This window comes from Phoenix dactylifera, unplaced genomic scaffold (genome assembly GCF_009389715.1).
Source record: "Phoenix dactylifera cultivar Barhee BC4 unplaced genomic scaffold, palm_55x_up_171113_PBpolish2nd_filt_p 001460F, whole genome shotgun sequence".
Taxonomy (NCBI): Eukaryota; Viridiplantae; Streptophyta; class Magnoliopsida; order Arecales; family Arecaceae; genus Phoenix; species Phoenix dactylifera.
Window position 1 is genome coordinate 53,732 of NW_024068775.1, and position 8,568 is coordinate 62,299.

Consider the following 8,568-nt stretch of genomic DNA (forward strand, 5'->3'; position numbering starts at 1 on the left):
TGTTGGGGCACATCTTCTTGAAGAGATTTACCCAATGCCTAAGGGGTAATAATCCCCTTTTAGAGGTTTCCATGCCGAACCTCTTCAACACTCCCTCTTTGTAATATTCTGTGACAGGACAAGCATCCTCTTAAATCTATCTCTATAGACCTTAATTTCCAAAATATAGGATGCTTTTCCAAAGTCTATCATGGAGAATTCCTTAGACAACCAAACCTTGACTTAGGATATCATCCACGTACAATACGAGGAATGCAATAGCCCTCCCACTAACCTTCTTATAAACACATGGTTCCTCCTCGTTCTTGAAGAAATCAAACAATTTGATTATATCGTTGAAACGAGTGTTCCAACTCCGAGATACTTGTTTTTGTCCATAGATGGACCTTTGCAACTTACAGACCTTGTGATCACCATCACAATATCATGATATGCTACAACAACAAGCAATATTCGAATGGACTTCAGCATGGCTACAGGTGAAAAAGTATCCTGATAATCAGTGCCTTCGCACTGACTATAACCTTTCGCCATTAGCCTTGCCTTATAGGTCTCTACCTAGCCATCCGAACTTAATTTTCTCTTGTAGATCCATTTACACCCAATAGGTACTATACCTTCCGGTGAATCTACTAAGATCCAGACTTGGTTGGAATGCATGGAGTCTATCTCTAACTTCATGGCTTCCAGCCATCTCTCGGAATCGATGTCTAACATCGCCTCGTAGGTATTGGGATCCCTACCTTGATCCCTATCTCCCATGAGGAACACTTCCTCTACATCCTCTGTAAGTATACCTAAGTACCTTTCAGGAGGATGGAAGATCCTACTAATCTACGAGGTGGAGGAGGTACAACATGTACTGGCTCGATATGAATAGGTTCTATAGGCACAATGGCTCGTTGCTCTTTAGAGACTTTCTCTTCGAGCTCAATTTTTCTCCTACTGCCTCTATCAAGGATAAACTATTTTCCATGAAGATAGCATGTCGGCTCACAAACACTTTGTGATTCTCTCGGACATAAAATTGTATCCAAATAACTCTTTAGGATATTCTATAAAACGAGCACTAATTGTCCTATCCTCTAACTTGTCCGCCTGTTGTCATTTGACTTGGGCCGGACATCCCCAAATCTTGAAATAACCAAGACTCAGCTTCTTACCATGTCATATCTCATATAGTGTGGTAGGAACAGACTTAGAGGAAACACTATTCAATATGTAAATAGCTGAAAATAGGGCATCTCTCTAAAGAAACAAGGGTTGATCAGTGAAGCTCATCATGGACCTGACAATATCCAATAGGATCTGATTCCTCCTCTCCGACACTCCGTTAAGCTGAGGTGTACCAGGAGGGATCCATTATGAAACTATACCATTCTCCTTGAGATAATCATGGAACTCTCCACTAAGGTATTCACCTCATCGATCTGATCGAAGAACCTTAATGAGTTTTTCTGTTTGTTTTTCTACTTCATATCTGAACTCTTTGAACCTTTCAAAAATTTCAGATTTGTGTCTCATACACATATCCATACCGTGAGTAATCATCGGTAAATGAAGTAAAAAATTACAACCCCTAGCCTGCACATCGAATGGGCCACACACATCAGTGTGTACTAGGGTAAGTATTTCAGTGGACCTCTCCCATGTCCTACAAAGGGTAATTTGGCCATCTTTCCTTGAAGGCAGGATTCACAAATCGGATATGACTCGGAAGTCAATGAGTCTAGAAGCCCATGTTTCTCCAATTTGTTTATTCTGTCTTCTCCTATATGACCAAGCCTGAGGTGCCACAAATACTTTAGATTTATCTCATCTCTAGATCTTTTGGATCTTATGGTACTCACTGTTTGCTCAGATACATTCACAGATACATCCAATGTATGTGATAGAAACCGTCAATCATAAAACCACGTGTAACCAATTTATTTCTCAAATAAATGGAACAGTAGTCTTATAAAAATCTTCCTATGCTAAACAAGATATAGAAATCAAATTTCTGCTAGCAATAAGTAACGGTCCCTAAGTATCCTTTTAATAATGAGCATATCTGACATACCTTCTGAAGGTCTGTCACCCTTCTTGCTCTTTATGCTTCCCATGTATGTAGGACAATTCCTCTTCAAATGGCCGTCTATGATGCAATGGAAATACTTTTCCTTGCAATCGGCCCTTTTCTTGGAACTTCCTTACTTAGCCTTTTCTCGGTCTTCTGCCTTTTCACAGGTTTCTTCTTCTTCCAAGTAGACTCTCTCTTGGAAGTAGAAACCAACTCGACGGCGAGAACGATGCTCCTTGAACTCTTCAAGGTCCCTACGGTAGTTACCAATTTATTTAACAATTTTGTTTTGGTGCATACAATCTTGTTCATATGGTAATTTACTATAAACTGTTCATATGAAGCTAGAAGGGATTGCGGGATCAAATTCGTTTGCAATTCCTTGTGCATGGTCATGCCGAGCTTCTCAAGCTCCTCTAAGTCCTTTATCATGGTCAAACCATGATCATGGACAGACTGCCCATCACACATCTTGGCTTTGAAGAGCCTCTTGGATACTTCAAAACATGCTGCGTGACTCTGTTCACCATACAACTCTTGTAGGTGATATAATATGTCCCTGGCGGTCTTCATGTTCTCATGCTGGCATTGTAATTCATTGGACATGGATGCCATTATGCAGCACCTAACTTTATTGTTATTGTTCGTCCACTTAGCATGCGTCTTATGCTGACCAGTAATCGGACGGATTGGTAACACAGGGATTCCATGGTCTAGCATATACCCTAATTTCTCACAATTCAAAACTATTTTGAAATTTGCTGAGCTAGTTTTTATGATTGGGTTTGGTCAAACGGTTGTTCTATAGGATATGAGTTAAGAGTCTAGAAGCTGACTTTATAATCCTCAAAGAGTAAAGATTCTAGTTAGAATTTTGTACTTGAACTCTATTTGTTTTAGGGCCTTTTAAAATAAATACACCTCCCACTATTTCCTCGAATCTCTCACACTCCTCTAGTAGAGAAACGGAAACCTTGCGACTCTAGGTTTCAAGTGGGGTGCTACGGTCCCACCAATTTACATACCACCTCACCTAACAGTTATTGGTGACAAATAAACGATGAGTGTACAACTCTTGTACAATGCTTCTCAAGCAAGTTGTAGCGCTATCCGGTCTCTAAGTAATGAAGACCTCACCTAACAGTTATTGGCCCCATTCCTTAGTTAAGTCGGACCCACCGTATAACCGCAGAAGCAAAGCCGTCATTGGGTCCCTCACCTAACAGTTATTGGGCCCAACCCCATCTTTACCCCTACAACATCTCATGCCTAATAGAGAGGTCCAGTCCCCCGATGCAACTTGCCCACTGTATCCAGCCGAGACAAATCAACGCCGGAAAGACCTTAGCAGCTCTACTACGGTGGAAGACCGCTAGACTTAATATTTTCGAGGAGATTTAATTTAGGTCTCTTTTATTTAATTATCCACATCTCATGCACATAATTATCTAACTGCTAAGCATAAACATAAACATAAACATCCAGGCATAATAACAAAAATTAAACTGGTGATGATCATGGATCCAGGATGGGGTCATAGTACAAGCACATGCACGTCAATTGGTTAGATCGTCTTCAACTCTTGACTCGATCTTGAGCACCCTTGGTCCAATTGCGATCAACTCCTTGATCCATCTCCAATCAACCCTTGATCTCGATCCGCGCAAATCGTGCTTGTAGAGGCATGCACCGATCAACCATTGACATGCAACACATCACAGATTACATCCCAGATAACTTTAAAAATAAATAAAATTAAATAATAGTTACAACCCTTTTTCATGAGACACGCAGGTCTCTAATACATCAATATAAGATGCACGCAGGCATCTGAAAATCTGATTTACATGCATCACATAACATCACAGAACATTTCAGCACATGTAAAGGGTCCATCCATGATCATCACCATACGCATCTCATGCATTAAATAAAATTTACAGATCTGAATATTTTACAGATTATGTCATCTTATGAGTTGCTGATCATGCAAGATATGATTCTAAATATTTTTAATCTCATTAACAAATCAATAGAATCATTAATCTAATCGCATAGAAAATCAGCATGCAGAAAAATCAGCAAGCTGAAAATTCTGCATGCAGAAAAATTCAGCAAGCATAATCTTTAAATTTTCAGATCTATTATGCCTTAATCATTTAATCCTAATCTTAATCTACGCAACCTGGGCTCTGATACCACTGTTGGAATCCCTCGCACGCCGCAGAAAATTTCAGAAAAATTCTGCGCGCAGCGGAAGACATGCGCGAGATCCCGTTCATCACGCATGAACGTATTTTAAAAACCATCGTTCGTAGATAGATTAGGATTAAATACTTTTACATAATATTAGGAAGATCAGATCTTCACCTTGTGCGGGTAGATATTCACCACAATCTGATGATCGTGGTATTTGTTGAAAGGTTCACTTGAAGCCGCACACGCGTCCGGCCTCTACGGGTATCCACACGAGGCAGAGAACCAATCCAAACTCTCTAATCTCCCCGGGGTGCTAGCTCCCTTGCAGAGATATGTTTTGATGGCTGAAATCCTCTCTTGATTTATCAACTCTTTGATAGATCTCAAGAGGAAGAAGAAGGACTTGAAAGGGAGGAAGAAGATCCCATCTTGCTGCCTCCTTTTCTTTTATTCTTGTGGATGAAAGAAGGGTGAAGAGAGAAAGTCATACACCACCCTATTTTTCTTTGATGCTCATGGCTGAAACCCCAATAGGAAGGAGGCTTGCCCATGGCACAAAAACCAAGAGGGGAGGAGGCACTCTCACGGCACAAAAGAAAAGGAGAGAAGGGAGGAGCTCTCACGGCACAAAAAAAATCCATCTTATGGGCCGCCCCTTTGTTTCCCCTTTTCTTCTTTTTGTTTGTTTGTTTGCGGCTGTATTCCCATGGGAGAGGGGGGCTGCCGTATCCTATTATTAGATGAGAGGAGGGGGCCACATGCTCCCCTTTTTTTTGAACTTTTTTGAACCCTAGGCGTGAGCTCCTACAAACTAGGAGCTCACGTCTATCTTTTTGGCAAGAGGAGGGGCGTACGCCCCTCCCTCTAATCCTCTCATGTCCCACGCCCAAGCCTCATCTCATGAGGTGCGTGGGCCCCACATTCAGCCCTTTTTAATCCCCTTACAATTGAGGTCTAATCTAATTAGATCTCAATCAATTTATGAATCAATTAGGACTTATCCATATGAGTCCTAATCCAATTATGACCCAATTGAATCTTGACTCAATTAAATTCTTCAATCCTAATCCAATTAGGAGTCATCTTAATTTATTAGATCAAAAATAATTAGGACTTTAGGAATCCTAATCCAATTAGGATTTATTTAATTTTAGTCCTAATCCAATTAGGACTCTAGGTATCCTACTCCAAGTAGGACTTTAATTAAATTTGAAGTCCTAATCTAATTAGGACTCTTGGAGTCCTACTCCAAGTAGGACTCTTATTTAATAAGATCAAGCCCAATTAATTAAGTCCAATTGATTCAATTGAATTGCAATCCAATTGCAATTACTCCTTCTTCAACTCACTAACTCTTAGTGGGTTAATTAATTATCAATCAAATTGATAATCATGAACTATTGTGATTCCAAATCACAACTCAACCATCGGATCGGTCAATACCTCTATTGTGTGTGACCCCATAGGTTCTATTCTGTCTGGTAGTGAGATATACTGCGATCTCTATCACAATATCATTGAAAACTCCTTTCAATGGGTTGGAACAATTCCAACTCAACTCACCAGGGATCATCAATCATCAAGATAGTCCCTGTGAGTCTCACCATCCACCAGTGACACCTAGCAGCATGTAGTGGCTACCCAGCAGAATGGAATGATGAACCTCTAGGTGCAGTTAGTATATAATACAGTCCTTCTATCGTGGATCCCTACAGGACGGAGGTCATGGATAACTCGTCAAACCCCATCGTCTGTCATATGTCAAGATTTATTCGACTTAAGTTCGAGAATGGAAAACTCCTTTTCCACTGTACATACTACCCCGGCCGAGGATTTACGAACTCAGTCTCATAAATCACATAGGATCTCTCTTAACCTATCAAGATCGATAGATTCCATCTAGATGCACCCCTACTCCTACAACGAACCTACTGCAGCCAATCTGCACCACAAGAACCCAATTGGCTAGGGCTCATGTTTATGTGCTCGTCAAACTACAGCAACCTCACTGTGAATAGCCGAGGCATCGCAGGTCAAAGGACCAGTCATATAACTACAGCATCAAGTAAGTCACTGACGAGTGGATAGACATCCAAGTGACTACTTGCTATGGTCACGCTCAGTACCCTTGTTCTCTAACAAGCACTTGCACAATTGCTCCAGTGTCGCCACACTGTGGACTCAAGACTCGTCCATCAAAGAAAGCGATCTGTGCACTAATCTCAGCGGATCGATCACCGTCCTCGTGATGATCCATCGATCAGGAGCAATTCAGAAATTAATCACCAATGACACATGCCTCAAATTCTCAACTCTTGAGAATATGCGTCATCATCTTATTAATTTCTTAGACGATTCATGGACACATAAGAACATGAATGAAAAGAATGCCCATTCTAATAAATTCATTATTAGGTCAAGTACAAATTTATGTCCCAGAATAAAATAATGCGTCAGCCAAATTGGCTTCTAGGGCATACTTCTAACATTTTTGTCATCAACAATGAAGGGGACAAATTTTTCTTAGGTACCTAAAAATGCGATGCCTATTAGAATTCAGCATTCATATTATAATGAAACAATCAATGATTTCCAAGTTATTGCCATCCATGAATTCAGCATTCATTTTACTCTCCCTTTGGTTTGGAATTCATTTCAGACCTTTTGAATGCAGTGAATACAAGTTGTGCTCCCCCTGTTTCACATGCATTGACAAGTTGGCAAAATAGTAAAGTGGTTGCACATTGTCAAATTTGAACATTCTCATGGCACATCACAAAATTAAAAACATACACCAAGATTCAAAAAGAAGTGTATGACATTCATATATCATTGCAATCATTTGAAGTCATTACAAGGATAAAAAGAAAACCATTACAAGTATAAAAGGCCATTACAAGTATTGATTGCTAATACAAAAGAAGAAGTTTCAAATAAGCCTAGGGTTTTACAAAAAGATGAACCCCTAGATGTCCACAAAATGTCCCTCACCGGCGACCACGCTCAATAGCCCTAGCAGCAGCCTCTATAAATCCATTTATTGAATCCATTAGGGTTCTAAAGTGATCTCCCTGAGATTGATTGAAGGCTGTCACTAGTGCTTCAAACTCATGAGTTGCCCTGTCAATCCTTCCTCTAAGTTGGGCAGCCACACTGCCCACATTGCCTCCAGGGCTCGTCAACTCTTGAAGACCATCCGATATGGTCTTCAATTCAGCCTTTATCTCAATTGATCTTAGAGTTTGGTTTGTTGCCACACGAACCAATTCTGACGCTGTAGTTTCTATCTGAACTTTGATTTCCTTCAATTCTTCTAGGAGTGCTTCATGTGAGGTACGGATGGGAGCTAACTCAGCAGAGATTATTGATCTCATCTCTTCCCTCATCTGCTGGCACATCATAGATGCTAGGGTGTGCATCTGCTCATCTGATAAGAACAATGATCCACTGACTGGAGGAGGAGGCACTGAGGTGGATGGTCCAGCCGAGCTGGAAGGTACATCAGGAAAGGCCATAGGACTATGTGGAGGAGAGAGATGGTCAGGCTCCTGATGTTGGATCTCAGGCTCTATGGTTTGAGATTTTCTTTTAGAGACCTTAACCCAAGACCCGTCTTTCTTGTGAAACTCCATCCTATGTAATGTACTCTCATTGTAGTAGTCAATGTTTCTCAAAGGTTTTTCTGGCTCATTTTCAGGAATTGGAATCTTAAAATGTTTGAACAGTAGGGTGAAGACCATCCCATATGGTATGCTAAATCTGGAATACCTATGACATATGGAGATGTAGTTCAACATGAGCCTAGGGAGGTTTAGGAGAATCCCTAGCAAGATGTGGTGCATGATGGCTAAGTCTCGCTCCGAAACGAAATCGAAGCGACCGATTTTTGGAAACAAGACCCGGTTAACTATGCTCAAAAGCAATCTCATTTCGGCATTGAGGTCTTGGGACTTAACTATGTCAAGAGGGCCGCAGTCCTCTCTTCCTAAAATTAGGTTTAGGGCAATCTCCCTTTGGGGATGTGAGGTCGGAGCCTCACCGTATTTGGGAATTTGTAACAAGCTAGATAGGATGTCCTCATTGATTTCTATCAATGTGCCTCGGACATATCCGGTGTACCCCGAGTCCCCTAAGGCCATATTGCTAAACATTTCTCTCACTAGGCCGGGATAGGTTGACATATTTAGGGAACATAGGTGTTCCCAACCTTGGGCACGGAGTCTCTCTCCAATAGAGAACCCCTCACTAGCTAGAAACTGAAAATCAATATATCTACCTGTGGTTACTGTGCGATTCGCACAGGAGAG